This window comes from Malania oleifera, chromosome 9 (assembly GCF_029873635.1).
Source record: "Malania oleifera isolate guangnan ecotype guangnan chromosome 9, ASM2987363v1, whole genome shotgun sequence".
NCBI classification, from domain to species: domain Eukaryota; kingdom Viridiplantae; phylum Streptophyta; class Magnoliopsida; order Santalales; family Ximeniaceae; genus Malania; species Malania oleifera.
In genome coordinates, this window is record NC_080425.1 from 75,343,934 (window position 1) to 75,363,341 (window position 19,408).

The window sequence follows — 19,408 nt, forward strand, 5'->3', positions numbered from 1 at the left end:
ATTCTAGACCGTAAGGAACAAGAACTACATACCAAGAAAATTCCGTTGGTAAAAGTACTCTGGCGTAATCATGCAGTTGAGGAAGTTTCATGGGAATTAGAGAATAAAATACGATAAAGGTACCCACAGTTGTTCAACGAGGCCCAACGCTAGTCAGGTAAGGGTGACGGTTCAGGTAAGTGTTTGGTTTTTGAATAAGAATTTGTTTAGAGTAGGTTTGTTAGTTTAAATTGCATGTTTCTGATTTTAAGTTAAGAGTGGTTTTGGGAGAGTTTTTAATTTGCTATTGGTACTCTCCCAAAAGCCTTTATGTGTAACCACGACATTTCTCCACCACAAGTGAGGGTAATTAATAAACTTGGGATGAAGTCACTATGTGGGTGGCTGCTGACTCTTTCTAGAGTCGAGTAAATATTTCAGTGATTTCTAGATGTTGGTATAAGTGTCAGTTAGCAATTTTGAGGACAAAATTTTTATAAGGAAGGAAGGATGTAGGAACCCAGACTAAGAAAAGAAAAATAAAACAAAAGAAAACAAAAGAAAAAGAAAAGAAAAGGGAAAGGAAAAGAGGGAAAAAGGTTTGGCACAGGACCAAACCGTCGATGGTTTCAAGGAGCTCAGGACAATCTTTGATGGTTTCAACCACAAAGAGTTTTTATATAATAAATTGGGAAAATTGGTTTGGGAAGTGACCAAACCATCGACGGTTTTAGGAAAACCATCGACAGCTTCCCCCGGGCTGAGCTTACTTAGGTGAGAAGTAAGCTTAATTTTTCATAACTTTCATATTTCTCTCTCTCTCTCTCTCTCTCTCTCTCTCTCTCTCTCTCTCTCTCTCTAAATTAGGGTTTCACTCTCTCACTCTCTCTCTAGCCTAGGATCTCTCCACACGTACTCTCCAGTCCTCTCTCTCTCCTCCCGGCTTGTTGGTCCTCATCCTCGGCCAGTTAAGAAGCTAGGGTTTCATTCTTCAAAGTTGTAGGTAGTTTTTTCAGGATCAGGTAAAGGGATTAGATTATGTCAATTATTTTTGAATTGTGAACTGATTAAATTGAAGTATATATATACAAGAATGTTATGTATGATTTTTGAATGAATCAGGAATATGAAAATGAGAGTTTTGGTGTTATAGATGTATTTGGGGAAAACTAAAGTTAGTAGGGTAATTGTAACGTCTCGAACCCTTAAACCCGAGTCTGGTGCATTATACTTGATAAAATTCTGATAATCCATGATCCATAACATACGCAGCGGAAAAATATAAACAAAATCTCCATAAATAATATCATTATTAGAGTTTACTATCTCTATCTAAGTTCCATATTAACCATACAATACCTGCATTTCCATGGATACATACATCTCCAAAACATTTCAGTATTTTTACAATCGTTCCTTTCTTAACAGACTTAAAACATAAAGACATAAAACATAAACTTAAACTTAAACTTTATACAACTCCTCAGTATATAAAAAATATACCATTTCTCTTTATAACCATCAAAAGACTATAAACTTTCGAGCTCCCTAAGCCTGACCTCGAGGATGTCCTAAAAAAGAAATAATCATATTCGGGTGAGACACATCTCGATAAGGGAAGAAATATACATATTAAAATAATGTGTGGCTAACATAAGGTATATAGATATCATTTTAATAACATTTGCAAATCATTATCATAAACACTGAAATCATTCTATGAACCTAATCATTCAAAGATTTAACCCACAAGATTATCCAAGGATAGGGGTGATTACCCACCCATACAAGTAGCACTCCTCTACTGTATTACTTAGGCAACCCGAACGTCACTACTGAAGCATACCAGGGCACTCACCTTACTCAGTAAGCCCTCAATACTCACACAATTCAAACAAAAGTTTACCAGCGATGACCCTAAGGATAGGGAAATATACCCGCCCATACAAGTAGGTTGCCTCCGCCCTAGTATGTTATGCATCTAATGCCACATCTGAAACTACTAATACACTCGCCTTACTCAGCAAGCCCTCAGGCGAAGGGTACGCCCCGCCCAATCATAACATGTTCTATGTACATAGATACTTCTAATATCATAATACATTATTCTTTCTGTCATTATTCATTCAAATCTTTAACCAAATCAATGATCGGACACCACCACAGGGTCCTAGCGTCGATCCTCATCATTTTAGTCAAGGCAGATTTTTAATTCGGGTTTCCTAAGCACCACTCCAAGGCTAGGGTAAGGATAATGAAATTATATCCATTAATTATTTTTAAAGTTTAATTAGCTAATGGGAGTATGTGGACCTAGGAAATATTAAAATAAATATTATTCTGGGGTTGAGTTAATTGAATTGGGAAAAATGTGATTTCAGGGTTTTGAGTTCCGAACGCCGCGGGTGTGGATTTAGGGATTTTAGCAAGCCTCTCAATAAGCAGGTAAGAGGAACAAATTATAACAGTTATTTTTGAAAACTACTGGTTAAATAAATATGTGAAAAATGAGATTATGATATATTCATTGTGATAATTATAATATAAATATCAGGTGAAAAATTGTGTTGCGTGAGGAATTTTAAAATAATAAATTTATACTGGGAAAGTGTTAGAAATTAAGAAATGTGTTTTATACTGAGAAATGATACTATGTTATAGTATGGAAATGTTTTACTCATATGGGAAAATATGAGAAACCTAGTATATATATATATATATATATGTGTGTGTGTGTGTGTGTGTGTGTGTGTATTTTACTGAGAAATGATAAAAGTGATATACTACAGAGTATTTTCTGAGAAATGATGAATTGTGAAACAAAGGTGTATTCTACTAGGTAATGATAAATGTGTTATGCAGATATGTTTTCATTGAGAAACGATAAAATGAGATATATATGTATGTATGTGTGTGTGTATATATATATATATAGAAATGATGAATTGTGAAACAAAGGTGTGTTCTACTGGGTAATGATAAATGTGTTATGCAGATACGTTTTCATTGAGAAACGATAAAATGAGATATATATGTATGTATGTGTGTGTGTGTGTGTGTGTATATATATATATATATATATATATATGTTTAAATGAAATGATGAGAGATGTGTTATACATATATGTGAAATGAAATATACTTATATGAGATGAGAATTGTGTATAAATGATGAAAATTATACAGGAATGATAGAATTATACAGAAATGATGTGAACTATACTAACATGTTGAGATATATTGATATAAGGATTGTGAATACTGAAATGTGGAAATGAGAATCCTGAAGGACCAGCGTAATTCTGAGAGCACAGTACTGTTGCTAGCATTGTGTTAGTGCAACCACACAACTTGTATAGCATGTGGTGTGGCAGTCGATTGGGCCAGTGTGAAGGGTTGTGTTGTCCCCTGGAGTCCAAACCAACTGTGGGTAGGCTAATCGTACTACAGACATGTTCACTGTTTTGATCTAACCGGGTAGGCCAACCGTGGTTAGATCCAGCCTTCAAGTAGCACTCGGTCATGTGGGGCGAATACATGATGATGTGAATATCCTCAGGGCAGCCATAAGCTACAGACATGACATGTAAAATATATTGGTGGATGCTCATGAGCTAGGGAATGCTATGAAAGTGGAAAATGGAATGAACAACCATGGGTTACAGACATAACGTGTTATATGCTAGTGGACACCCATGGGCTGGAAAATGTGAATATGAATATGAGAAATGAAAGAATGTGAATTGATATGAGGAATGTACAGTCGTGGGTTACAGACATGATGTGCTATATGCTGGTGGACACCCACAGGCTAGGAAATGTGAAAATGAATATGGGAAACGAAAGAATTTAAATATGAATATGATTATGAGGAATGAGAAAGTACGTATATAGTATAAGGATAAATAAGTACGTATATTATATGAGAAAGAAAGAGTATGTATATGACATGAGATGTGAAAGTATACGAATAAGAAATTAGAAATGAAAGTATCCGTATATGATTATGAAAATGATATGAAAGCTTATGAAACTATGTTTTACATATGTATATGATTATGAGTACATATCTATATATATTTTCCCAGCTAGTATATTTATTAAAATGGAATGTAATATGATGTAATTGAACTCATGTGCCACACACTGTAAATAATTTATTCTGACTTACTAAGAAGTGTCTCACCCAGATATCTAAACTTTTCAGGGAATCGTGACAGACTAGTAGATAGAGCTCCGAGATAGAAGGGGAGCTGGTACCCTGATAGACAAGGTAAGTATTTGAGTTGGGAAATGAGTTTTGTTAAATCTACTAGGATATTTTGTGGAGTTGTAGAGATATATATGTGTATGATAGATATATAGTACTCTGGTATTTGTGTTCGGAATGATATATTAATATTGACTTCCGCTGTTAGGTATGGTTGCATATATGAAATAGACTGAATACCCAGTACCCTACTTGGGGTTGGGTTATGTTAATATGATATCAGAGTTTGTGATGTGGCAGATGTTTGTTTCTTATTATTTATTGTGAAAAAAAAAATGGTATGAAAAAAAAAAAATTAGGGCGTCACATATAAAGCAAAAGAAAGGAAAAAATATATATAAAAATATACTAATTCATGTTTGATTAATGAGAAAAATAAGAAGGAAGATAAAAAATATATAACAAATCAATGAATAATATTTTTATTTTACTTATTAATAGCATTTGATTTTTTTTAATTTTTAATTATATTAGAATAGTTATATATTTTTAATATTATTTAATATAGAGAGAAAATAAAATAACAAATACGTCTACTTCTTATTTTCCTTTTCTTTTTTCCAATAAAATCCTCAATCCAAATGAAATCTTAAGATTTTCAAAAATACAATATCTTTAGCATATGATGCGCATGCCTTATTTTCGAAGTAATATTATCACTTTTCATAAAATTTTGAAAACACATTATATATATATATATATACACTGACACACACTTATGACATAAGCATTTTATTTTAGGAAATAAATTTTTTTTTTTTAAATTTGCATGCTGGATTCAGTAAACTAAAGAAGACTAATGGCAAGTAGGGCTATTCACTCTCAACCCAAGTTTTTTTTTACTTAATCGTCCGAATGCTTCGGTTAACCGAGAGTGTCGTTAATCAATCGAATGACTACCTTAACAATTGAAAATATTAATATTTTAAATAGAAAAAAAATTACAATTGGAGGTAAATTCCAAGCAAAAAACTTATTTAACAACACTATTCTAATAATCAAGATACAATTTTTATAAAAATTGAATGACTAAAATATCATTTAACTCAATATTTAGAAAATATTCCCCACTTTCCAATGAAAAGCATATTTGGATCAGCAACACAATAAAGCAGGCAAAATGGAGTAGGTTTTAGGAGAACATTCCAAGATTAACACAAGCCCTTCTTAATCGACACAAAATCCTTGCATGTCAAGTTTCACATACTCTAGAACAACATAGGAAAAAAGGAAGAACACGCTATTCAGATCTTGCATATATTGTTTCTTCCACAGATAACTCATCAATCTCCATCTTGCAAGTTCACCAGGAGATCCAGCAAGTGTTAGGAAATTGAATGGGTAGGGACAGTATCACACAGCTAAAATAAGAAATGAGAAAATAAGAACTGACACCAAAATTTACTTGAAAAACCCCCCAAACAAATTGAGGGAAAAACCACGGCAAGAGTAAAAGGAATCCACTATGGAAACTAATGATACAACTTCTCTCTAATTATAAGAGGAGAACAATGATACCTCTCTATTGAATTAGGAGTACACAAATCTCACTAGAAACAACAGGCTACAACAAAGACACTTTTTTAGGAGAATACTTGATTTCTCTCTCTTTTAAGCTGTAGTTGGAGATGCTTGAGATGAATTGGAACTCCTGATAGGCATCTTTATTTATAGTAGAGAGTACCGTCCACCTTTATTGAATTCTCCTTTTGCAGCACACCTTTGTAGACTTAGGCTGCCACCTTTGTAGACTTGTGCAGCCACCAAATGAATAGTGCAGCCACCATATAAATAGTACAACCAACATATGAATAGTACAAGCCCTATGTTGGACTTTGAGTGCTAAGAATGACTTTACAATTCAACATTCTCCCACTTAAAGTCATTTCCAAACTCTTTTTTTTTTCATCCTTTCTAGTCTTGCCAGTTTCATGCCACTTACGTTTCTATTAGGCCATAAGAGGATCTACACCATATGAACTTGTCAGTGTTGATTAGTTTTATCATAACATCTACTAGGGTTTCTTTAGTGTGCATCTTTTGCATGTCCACACTTCCTTCTTCCACAACTCAAACGAAGTGATACTATACTTCGATGTGTTTTTTCCTAGAATGAAAAGTCAGATTCCTTGCAATATGCAAGGCACTTTGACTGTCACAATATAGAGAAATTTTCTCTTGATTGTGCCTGAATTCTTCCAATAGTCTTTTAATCCATATTGCCTCCTTACAAGCCTGCGTAGCTGCCATGTATTCAGCTTCATTCGTAGACAATACCACAACAGTCTGCAACTTTGATACCCAGCTTACTGCTCCTTATGCAAGAGTAAACACATAACTTGTAGTGGATTTTCTTTTATCAAGATTACCTGAAAAATCTGAATCTACATATCTTCTGACAATGAATTCTGATCCTCCGTAACATAATGTAGGATCTAAGGTCCCTTTGATGTATCTTAGGACCCTCTTCACTGCATTCCAATGCTCTCTACCAAGATTTGCCATGAATTGACTCACAGTACCAACTGCTTGAGCAATATTTGGTCTTGTACAAATCATAGCGTACATATGGCTTCCCATTGCTGATGCATACGACACTCGAGACAATTCCATCCTATCTGCTTCATTGCTAGGACACATACTTGAGGATGATTTATAATTGATAGGAAGTGGGGTAGAAATTGGCTTACAATCTTGCATGTTGAAGCATTGCAAGACTTTCTTCAAATAATTCTTTTGAGAAAGCCAAATCTTTTTGTCTTTTCTTTCTCGGTTAATTTCCATCCATAAAATCTTGTTTGCTGGTCCCAAATCCTTCATATCAAACTCCCTAGCCAATTGTGCCTTCAATTCTTGGATTTTTTTTTTTGTTGGGGCCTAAAACCAATATATCATCCACATACAACAATAAAATAATTAAATCATTACTACCAAACTTCTTGTAGTACGTACAATGGTTTGCACTGAGTCTGTTATATCTGAGGCTAATTATAAAGGAATCAAATCTCTTGTACCAACATCTTGGTGCTTGTTTTAAGCCGTACAGAGATTTGGTTAACCTGCAAACCAAGTTTTCGTTTCCTTTTTCTTTAAAACCTTCTTGTTGGGGCATGTAAATCTCTTCTTCAAGTTCCCCATGAAGAAAAGTAGTTTCACATCTAACTGCTCTAGATATAAATCAAACACAACACATATAGCCAATACAGTTTTGATAATAGTAAGTATAACAACTGGAGAAAATATCTCATTAAAATCAATACCTTCTTTCTGAACATGCCCTTTCACTACTAGTCTTGCACGATATCGTTCCACCTGATTGTTGCCATCTCGCTTAATCTTGTAAACCCATTTATTTCCAATGGCTTTACGTCCATGTGGTAATGGGACAAGCTCTCATGTATTATTTATGTACAAGGCTTCAATTTCTTCTTGCATTACTGTCATCCACAAAGAAACATTAGTGCTACTAATAGCCTCATGAAAAGTTGATGGGTCTTCATCTTCTGTTAGAAGATAATATGTAGTATTGCTTATCATGACATAATTTGAGTGTCATGATGGTTTCCTTGTTTCACGTACTAAACGTCAAAATTTTGTATCATTGGCCTCATTTGGTTCTTGTTCCTTATGCTCTGGTGCGACTTCAGAAGAATCTTTCTTTTCTTCTATCTGAACAGTAATAGTTGTTTCTGAAGTATTGTTGTTTTCTTTATTTTGCAGTTCATTTTCTGCAAAAATTACATCCTTGCTAACTACGACCTTGCGGGCGATGGGATCCCATAGGCGATACCCCCTGACTCCGTCAACATAACTCAAGAATATGCATTTCCTAGACTTTGGGTCTAGTTTAGTTCTTTCCTGGGCATTATACATTACATATGCAGAACATCCAAAAATGTGAAGAGAAGAATACTGGGTTGGCTTACCAATCCACATCTCCATCGGTGTCTTCAAACCAATTGTTGTTGATGGTGACCGATTTATCACATAACAAGCGGTTCTGACTATGCTAGATCTGCAGTCTTCAACATGGCTCTGGTTCTTTCCAATATGGTTCTATTCATCCACTCTACTATGCCATTTTGCTGAGGTGTATGCACAACATTGAACTACCTTTGAATACCCTCTTGCTAGCAAAATGAAATAAAATTGTCGTCTTTATACTCTCCTCCATTATCTGTCCTTAAACACTTGATTCTTTTTCCAAATTCAAGTTCCACATGCGCTTTGAATTCTTTGAACACTAGAAACACATCTGACTTCCTCTTGATTGGATACACCCATAATCTCCTAGGGTAGTCACTAATAAATGATACAAAATAATGTGCTCCTCCTAAGGATGGAACTGGTGATTCCCATACATCAAAATGAATCAAGTCTAGAATGTGTTTGCTTCTGGCAGTAGATCTTTCAAATTTTAATCTATGTTGCTTACTTGTAACACAGTGCTCACAGGAAGGCAGACTTACGGATTTGAGTCCGAGAAGAAGATTACATTATGAAAGAATCTTCAAACCATATTCAGACATGTGGCCAAGTTTGCGATGTCACATTATCGTTGATTCTTCCTGGGTTGACGCAACTGATGCGTCTCCTTGTTGTTTAGTATTTCCCAGCAGTGTGTATAGATTTGCCATGATCTTTTCTGCCTTCATCAATACAAGCGTACCTTTAACAACCTTCAAGATCCCATTTTCAATAAGGGTCTTACAGTTGAGGTCATCTAACTGTCCAAGTGTAACATTCTAACTTTAGAACCATTTTTTTTTACATACAATATTATTACTCTAATAATACTCTCATACCATAACACAGTCAAAGTCAACCCGGACCCATAAGTACCAGAGATTTACCTGTTTATACATTCATATTACCTAAGCAGTGGAACCAAAATACACTTACATATATACAATACCAGAGTTTCACTGTTTCTACATATACACATATATACCCCAAAAATCTATCATGAGTCTGACCTGACTACTTACCCTGCAACTGAGTAGTACCTATGAACACCTCTATCACGGAGCTTGCTCCACTCGTCTATCGGGATTCCCTAAAATATTTGTAATGCTAGGGTGAGACACCTCTCAGTAAGGGAAATAAACTAATATCAGTGTGTGGCAATGTGAGTATTATCATACTATAAACATATGCTGCAAATAATGTAACTGTAATATATACATATCTTAAGTTGTAACTGATATCATATGAAAATCTCTACTTTTAAACATACTATATCATAATGAATTTTCATATCTTAAAAATCATCTATTAAATCTATATTCTACTGAAATTATACCTTTGATGTAAATTTGTGTATCATGACTCCACCCCTCATGATCTAGGATGTGCGACTTGTAGGCTGGACTTAACATTAGCTGGCCTACCAGGTTAAGTCAAACATAACATAGCTATGCACGATTGCCCACCCAACTTGGCCTGCCCAACCTACTACGCCGACAACCTCTAGGGGTCAGTAACACAGTGAGAAGTTTATGCACCATTTTTTTTTACATACACTTCCTGAACAATGTGGTTGCACTATCGGCTATACCCAATCTAGTCCGCCCAACCTATTTATCGACAACCTCTGGGGGTCGGCACTCAGTGTGTATCCTACAACATTGATTTGATTAACTAGCTACGATACCGTGCTCTTAATATACGTAATCATCCAGGTTCTATTACTAGATAATACATTTCATATAATATGTTTCTGTTCGTAAATAACATTTTCATATTTTTTTAATAAAATTTGGCTTTTACATATTTTCTAAATAAAAACTATCATTTCATAATTTCTGAATAAATCAACATAATAAAACTAATTACGACATTTGTGCCGGCTATCATATCATAATATACTGAAAATATCGTTAACATTTGCACTATTTATGATCTTTTGAAAATTACTGAAAACCATATGTATTTTTGAAATAGTAACATTCCTAACATACTAATATTACATTAAATTTACACTCGCACTCATGCCACACGAGTGAGTTCTACTCTGTAGAATACTATGACATGCTATAAAATCCATTTTCTATGTTTAAGATCAGTATTTCCAAAAATACAGTAATCATCAGTATTCCCAAAAATACAGTAATTTAAAAATAAATTTTTGAAAATACCCGACTTAATCTATTCCCTTACCTGATTCCTGCAAAGCTTGTTAAAAGCCCTAAATCACGCCTGTGGGGCTCAAAACTCCAAACTCTGAAATCACATTCACCCTAGTTCACTCAACTCAAACCCTAGTATATTAACATCTAACACATTTTCTGGGTTCCGGAATTCCAAATAAGCACATAAACTCTAAAATTACTTACTTACCCTGATTTTGAGATGGTGCATAAACTTCTCAAACCAAAATTCTGCTCTGGTTAAGTTGTAGAAAATCTCTCCGGGATCATCGTGGTAACTTTCGATCGTCAAAACGGGGAAAATCGAGGCCGAAATAGTAGAGAGAAGGTTGAGAAACCGAAGGTTGAGTGAGAAAGTGAGAGGGGAAATGTTTTCCTCGCTAATAATGTGATTTTTACATATATATATATATATATATATATATATATATATAGACGGCTATCCACGTAGCCTCGTCGACGAGACACATGAACTCATCGACGAACCGAAGAAGGGAGTTCATCGACGAACCTATGAACCTCGTCGCCGAGCCTAAATGTTCTGAAATCCTGCTCTCTGTATCTCTTCGTCAACGAGACACGTGTCCTCATTGATTGGTCAAAGAAGGCAGTTCGTCGACGAGCTCAGGGCACTCATCGATGAAGCCCTGTAGATTTCCTTTTAAAAAATTTTTTTCCTTATTTCCTCCTTTATTTTATTTCCTTTACTCTTTTCCTTCATTAATTTCATAATTTAAATTTTTCGAGTCTCTACATTCTCCCCTTCTTATAAAAATTTCTTCCTCAAAATTTTCTATCTATGCTATACACCATCCTTTGAGGAAAAATTCGCTACTTATTTTATTAATTACCCTCACTTATGGCAGAGGAATACCGTGGTTACATGTACAGTTCTGGGAGATTACAAGTATTCACATAAAAGAAATTCTCCCAAAACCAAAAAACACTACCTATCCTATAAACTAAAATACAATTTAAACATTTATTACCCTGCACTACATAAAATAAAATCAACACATTACTTACTTTACCTAAGCCATTCCTCTTCCTTCCTCTGACTAATGTTGATCCCCACCAAACAGATGTGGGTACCTTTGTCATATCTCCTCCTCTAACTCTCACGAGGCCTCCTCCACTATATAATTTCTCCACAATACTTTCACTAGCGGAATTTTCTTGGTGCGCAATTCCTATTCCTTTCTATCCAAAATCTGCACTGGTATTTCTTCATATACTAAAGTATCTTGAAGCTTCAACTCCTTATACCTAATTACGTGAGAGGGATCTGGGACATATTTCCTCAACATGGAAACATAGAATATGTCATGAATCTTGGATAGAGCTGGTGGTAAAGTTAGCCTGTAGGCGACTGCGCCCAATCTCTCAAGTATCTCTAATGGGCCAACAAACCTAGGGCTCATGTAACGACCTGGCTTAATTTCCATAGATTTTTTTTTTATAATATAATAAAAACATAATCCACCTAAACTAGTGGGCACCATGGATATAACATAAATACAAAACGGAAGCCTACACAACAGGAAATGCAAAAAATCATAATAACTTATAACACCATACACAATACCATCCATCATAATACCAGAGTTAATACATCCATTATATACACATCCCAAATAAGAAAGACCTAGGGACATTTCTCACAAAATCCAACCGTCCCCACCAAAACTTATCCTTCAAAGAGGGCAGATCAACGGTACTATATCAGCGGAGCTTTACCCGCTCTACTATCAGGAGCTCCTAAAATGTTTATGAAATTCGAGGTGAGACACTTTTCAGTAAGGGAAATAAACTAACACTAGTGTGTGGCAACATGAGCATTTCTGTGATATATATATAATCATGAACATAACCAATAAAACAGTATATATATTTATGGGAAAACATGTATAATCACAACATGACAGAACATATTGTATTCTCATAGCAAAACTCATCTCATATAATAATAATACAAAAACATTCCTGGTAGGTTAGCTGGCTGTTGTCATGTATTACCCCCACATGACTGGATTGTGTGGCCTAAAGGAGAGACCCGATAATGGTTGGCCGACCACTGCTAAGTCAAGAGTACAGTCTGTAAGTCCGATGGGTTTGCCAAACCTGGTCCATACACCAAGGGCGCTCACACTTCTTAAAACCACATCGACCATCCAATCTCATACCACTCTGTACAGTGGCGTTAACACAAATATCATGATGAATGATGAACACATAACATCAGTACCATGCAAGTGCTAGCCTAGACCAAGCCAACCAGGTTTTGATAATACATAACATATAATGAAACTGTGATATATGGATATTCATACCATTAATTACCAGATCAATATCATCATATCGTTTTGCATATATACGTATATAATGAAAATCATCGGCCCGTACGCCAGTATTTCACATTTTACCATAGCTCGGCTTGTACGCCGAAAAATCATATCCATAGCTCAGCCCGTACGCTGGCAAATCATATCCATAGTTTGGTCCATACACTGGCAAATCATATACATAGCATGGCCTGTACGCCTACAAAAAATATCCATAGTTCGGCCCGTACGTCGGCAAACATATAAAAATCTCGACCTGTACTCCGATTTTTCATTATAAAAATCCATATCTTTATCATATTCCCAGAAAACAATATTTCATAATAATTTTCACTCATGTCACACAAAACAAGTTTTTCGTATATTTAACATACCATCATTTTTAGTAGTATTTCCCAAATATAAAACATATATAAATATATTTATTTTCCTAAAATCAAATGCTATAATAATATACATACATTTTCATATAATAACTAGCTTAGTTTATCCCCTTACCTGATTCCTGAAAAGCCCCTAAGAGAAATACTCCTGCACCCGTAGGGTTCCCTGTTCAGTATCCTAAAAACAACATTTCCCAGAACTAAAGTTCAGTATTTCTTCACGTACTACGAATTCCTACAACTATCAAATAGTCAAATATTGAGTAGAAAGCGTTACCCTGAATCTAGGATAGTTTCCAACTCAGCCCCACCGACAATCCACTCCAATAGATTTGATGAGAACTTTCCCAAGAGTGTCGTGGTGGCTTCAGATCATTGAATCGGCGTAAATCCGACCTAGAAACTTAGAGAGAAGGAGGAGAAACTAAAGGAAGTGAGAGAGAGAAATTATGCGGTCAAATTAAGCTGAAAATCGCGTTCAACACTATTTATACACTGGTCTTCGTCGACAAGCCACGTCACCTCGTCGATGAGGTTATGAAGACAACTTCGCGTTTGTCGATGAGGCGTGCTGCTTCTTTCTTTTCCTTTCCAATTTCTATTTTCTCTCTCTCTCTGTTATTATTTAAAACACCATAATTTCTCCCGAGTCACTACAACTCAGCTTACCCCTCTTCCCAAACCTCATAGCTCCTCTCATTGGTGCCACTCTCAAAAATACCTGATCTCCCACATCAAACTCCAATTTCCGATGACGAGTATCTGCGTAGCTTTTCTACCTACTCTGAGCTGCACTGATTCGATCTTTAATAAGTCAGACTTTACTATACACCTGCTGCACCAATTCTGGCACCAAAACTCGCCTTTCACCCACTTCATCCTAGTAGTGGAGAACGACATATCCTACCATATAATACCGCTTAAGGTGCCATTCTAATGCTGGCCTCATAACTATTATTATATGCAAACTCAGCGAGTAGCATATACTGGGTCCAACTACCCTCGAAATCCAGCACGCATGCTCGTGGCATATACTCAAATATCTGGATCATCCTCTCTATCTGTCCATCTGTTTGAGGATGAAATGTTGTGCTGAATGATAACTGAGACCCCAAAGCCTCCTACAAACTTTTCCAAAATCTTGACGTGAATCGTGGGTCTTGATCTGATACTATAGATATCGTCATACCATGAGGTCGAACTATTTCCTGAATATATAATTCCTTCAGCCTGCTCATGGAATAGTTGACTTTAATAGGAATAAAATGAGCAATCTTCATCAGCCATTCTACGATCACCCAAATGGCATTATGCCCATGCAACTCCGGTGGTAACCTTGTAACAAAATCCATGGAGATATGATCCCACTTCCACTCAGGAATGTGGAGTGGCTGCAAATGTCCCGCCGGTCTTTGGTGCTCAGCCTTTACCTGCTAGCATGTCAAACACTGTTTCACAAACTCAACTATCTCCCTCTTCATACTGCTCCACCAGAAAGACTCTAGGAGGTCCCAATACATCTTAGTGCTCCCAGGATGAACTGCGTAAAGAGATCTGTATGCCTCCTTTAGAATGGTCCTCTTAATTTCAGCATCTGTAGGTACGAACAACCTGATACGGAACCTTAGAGCTCCATCATCTAAAATATTAAACTCCTCCCCCTGTCCGCTCTGCACTTTATCCATCAGTTCTTCCAATTCTAGATCATTCCTTTGGGCAGCTTTAATTCTCTCCTACAGGATAAGCTATAGTACTAAATTAGTAATAAATGCCTCGTGCTCACCCTCTACTAACTCCACCCTGAGCCTCTCTAAATCCATATAAATCGGATGCTGAATTTCCACTGCTGATAGTGCTGCTTCCACTGATTTCCGGCTTAAAGCATAAACCACCACGTTTGCTTTCTCAGGATGATAACTGATGGTGCAATCATAATCTTTTATAAGTTCTAGTAATCTCTTTTGCCTCATATTTAATTCTTTTTTCATGAAGAAATACTTCTGGCTTTTATGGTTAGTAAAAATTTCACACCTACCTCTATAGAGATAGTGTTTTTAGATTTTCAGTGTATAAACCACCGCAACTAACTCCAAATCATGGGTAGGCTAGTTCTTTTCATACTCCTTAAGCTGCCAGAAAGCATAAGCGATAACCCTCTCATGCTGCATCAACATACACCCGAGTCCCTTCCAGGATGCGTCACTGTATATAACAAATTCATCCTCTCCTGATGGAATAGATAATACCAATGCAGTGACCAACCACTGCTTTAACTCTTGGAAGCTCTACTCACACTCATTGGTCCATTCAAACTTCACATTTTTCCTGGTAAGCCGTGTTAATGGACCCGATATTCTAGAAACACTATCCACAAAATGCCAGTAGTACCCTGCTAGACCAAGGAAACTCCTAACCTCCTGAACATTTTCCAGTCTTACCCAATTCACCACTGCTTCTATTTTGTTTGGATCTACCGATATACCATCCCCGGAGATCACATGCCCAAGAAAAGTGACCTGCCTCAGTCAGAATTCACATTTCTTGAACTTAGCATATAGCTTCTTTTTTCTCAGTTGTTGTAGTACTAATCTCAAATAATCTTCATGCTCTTCAATACTCTTCGAGTAGACTAGTATATCGTCAATAAATACCACAACAAACTGGACCAAGTATTGGTGGAACACCTGATTCATCAAATCCATAAACATTGCAGGTGCATTAGTCAGAGCAAATGACATAACTAGAAATTTATAATGGTTGTATCTAGTCCTGAATTCCATCTTCGGAATATCCTCTACTTTAACTTTCACCTAGTGATATCCCGACCGAAGGTCAATCTTGGAGTAAACCTGGGTCTCCTGGAGCTGATCAAATAAATCATCAATTCTAGGAAGAGGATATTTATTCTTGACTGTCACTTTATTTATCTTTGTAATCAATGCACATCCTTATAGTCCCGTATTTCTTCTTCACGAACAGGACTGGTGCTCCCCAAGGCGATCCACTAGGCCTAATAAATCCTTTATCCAAAAACTCCTATAACTAGTTTTTCAATTCTTTTAACTCGGCTGGGGCCATCCTGTAAGGTGCCTTAGATATTGGTGTTGTCCATGGTAGTAAATCTACGGCAAATTCAATCACTCGATCTGGTGGTAAACCAGGTAATTCCTCTGGAAAAACATCTGGAAATTATCTGATTACTGGAATATCAACTTGTTTCAATTCTTCCTTTGGCATTTCCTTTATATAAGCAACATACCCCTGGCAACCACCCTAAAGTAGCCTCCTGGCCTTAATAGCTAACACTAACTGTGGCGTGGCATGTACACACGATCCCACAAACCTGAATTCTTGCTTTCCCAGGGATCTGAAAATCACATCTTTTTTATGGCAATCAATGTTGGCACAGTTAGCTGTCAGTCAGTCCATATCGAATATTATATTGAATCCTTGTATGTCCAACACTACAAGATCGGCTGGTAATATTTTCTCCTAAATGGCCACTAGATAGTTTTTAAGCACTCTTCCACATCTCACTACTAATTCAGTTGGCGTGGCTACTGACAAATTTATATCTAACAACTATGCTTCAACTCTAGTCGAATTGACATACCCCAATGATACAAACGAATGAGTGGCACCTAAGTCAAATAAATCAACAACTTTATATGATAAAGAAAGAATCATACGTGTCATGATGTCGCTTGTAGCCTCAGCATCTCTCGGCATCAAAGTATAAACTCTAGCTGAAGCTGTGTTCCTCTGCTGGCCGCCACGCCTAGGTACCTAGATATTCCCTCCAAATGGTCTGGGAGCAGGAGCAGTACTATACTGCATATGACAGTTCCGTGCTACATGACCCGGTCCACCACATTGGTAGCAGAGATTCCTCCCTGCTCGACATTCTCCTCTATGTCTCTTTCCACATGTAGGAAAAACTGGATATGCCTACTCGCCCCGAACCTCTCGTCTCCCTATCTCCTACCTCGGAGCTCTGCCTTATCTGTCTCCCATCTAAGGGCCATGGCTGGACCCTGCCTAGAATCCCGGAGGCGTGACCCTCTTCCTTTGACTCGATGTCTCCACATCCCTCTGGCTATTCTCCTCTGCCGCTATGGCTCTATCCACTAATTTAGAGAAATATTGCACCTTTAGTACCGCCCCCTGTATATGAATGTCATGTCTCAAACCCCTCTCAAACATTCTCGTCTTCTTCACCTCATCTGGAACAATGTAGGGAATAAAGCGTGACAACTCGATAAACTTTGTTGCATATTTTTGAACCGTCAGTTGCCCCTGTCTCAGATTCAGAAATTATGTTATCTTAGCTTCTCTAACAATAGGAGGAAAATAACGATCAAAGAACATTTCCTTTAATCGGTTCCATGACATGTCCACTGGTACGGGTCTCTGTTTCTCAAGCAATTTCACGATTGTCCACTATCTTTCAGCCGCACTTGTTCAACTTATATGTGGCATAAAAGGCCCTCTGTTCATCAGTGTAGTGAAGCACCGTCAGTATTTTCTCGATCTCCTGCATCCAGTTTTCAGCCACTGCAGGATCAGCTCCTCTTGAAAACGCTAGAGGATTCATTTTGGCAAACTTCTCTATAGTGCAACCCTGGTCTATTGCTGGTCCTCCTTGCTCCCTAGAACTCCGTACAATCTCAACCATAACCTTCTGAGCTACACTACGTAGAACTGTGTCTGAATCACCACCACCCGCACCAGAGGGGCCTGCACCATCATCACCACTCCTGCTACCCCAAGAGTCCATCCTGAAAAAAAGACAAACATAGTCTAAGGACCCTGTCTGCATAACATAACTAACATATTTATCTAACGAAAATCTCATATCATCACTTTAATCCAACATCCTTATTCTCAATTTAAGATTCAGTCCAGCAATTGAGAAATACAACCTATTAATAGTTTACTATAGCTTTCCTGAAATCGTCACCGCAGGAAAGACACAAAAACCATTACAGAAATCCTGCTTCCCGATCACAGAACAAAACCCTAAATACTCATCTTAATTCCCAGCATTGACTTACTAAATTCTTGATCTATTCCTATACTCTGGTATTGTTTTCGCTGCACACTAAAGTCTACAGACCCTAGCAACCTAGGCTCTGAAATCAAAATGTAACGCCCTAACTTTAGAACCACTTTTTTACATACAATATTATTACTCTAATAATACTCTCATACCATAACACAGTCAACATCAACCCAGACCCATATGTATCGGGGATTTACCTGTTTATACATATATATTACCTAAGTAGCGGAACCAAAATACACTTACATATATTCAATACTAGAGTTCCATTGTTTCTACATATACACATATATACCCTAAAAATTCATCATGAGTTTGACCCGACTACTTACCCTGCAACTGGGTAGTATCTACGAACACCTCTCTCATGAAGCTCGCTCTACTCGTCTATCGAGATTCCCTGAAATATTTGTAAAGTTAGGGTGAGACACCTCTCAGTAAGGTAAATAGACTAATATTAGTATGTGGCAATGTGAGTATTATCATACTATAAACATATACTGCAAATAATGTAACTATAATATATACATATCTTAAGCTGTAACTAATATCATATGAAAATCTCTACTTTTAAACATAATATATCATAACGAATTTTCATATCTTAAAAATCATCTATTAAATCTGTATTTTATTGAAATTATACCCTGGATGTAAATTTGTGTATCATGACTCCACCCCTCATGATCCAGGTTGGGCGGCCCGTAGGCTGGACGTAACACTATTTGGCCTACCAGGTTAAGTCAAACATAACATAGTTATGTACAATTGCCCACCCAAGCTGGCCTGCCTAGCCTACTACACCGACAACCTCTAGGGGTCAATAACACAATGGGTATCCTACTACACCGCCTACACTTCCGGGCTAATCGGCCACTAACCCACACTTCCTAAACAGTGTGGTTGCACTGTCGGCTGTACCCAATCTGGTCCGCCCATCCTACTCACCGACAACCTCTGGGGGTTGGCACTTAGTGGGTATCCTACTACACCGATCTGATTAACTAGCTACGGTACCATGCTCTTAATATACATAACCATCCGGGTTCTGTTACTAGATAATACATTTCATATAATATGTTTCTGTTCGTAAATAACATTTTCATATTTTTGTAATAAAATCTAGCTTTTACATAATTTCCGAATAAAAACTGTCATTTTATAATTTTTGAATAAATCATCATAATAAAACTAATTACGAAATTTGCACCTGCTATCATATA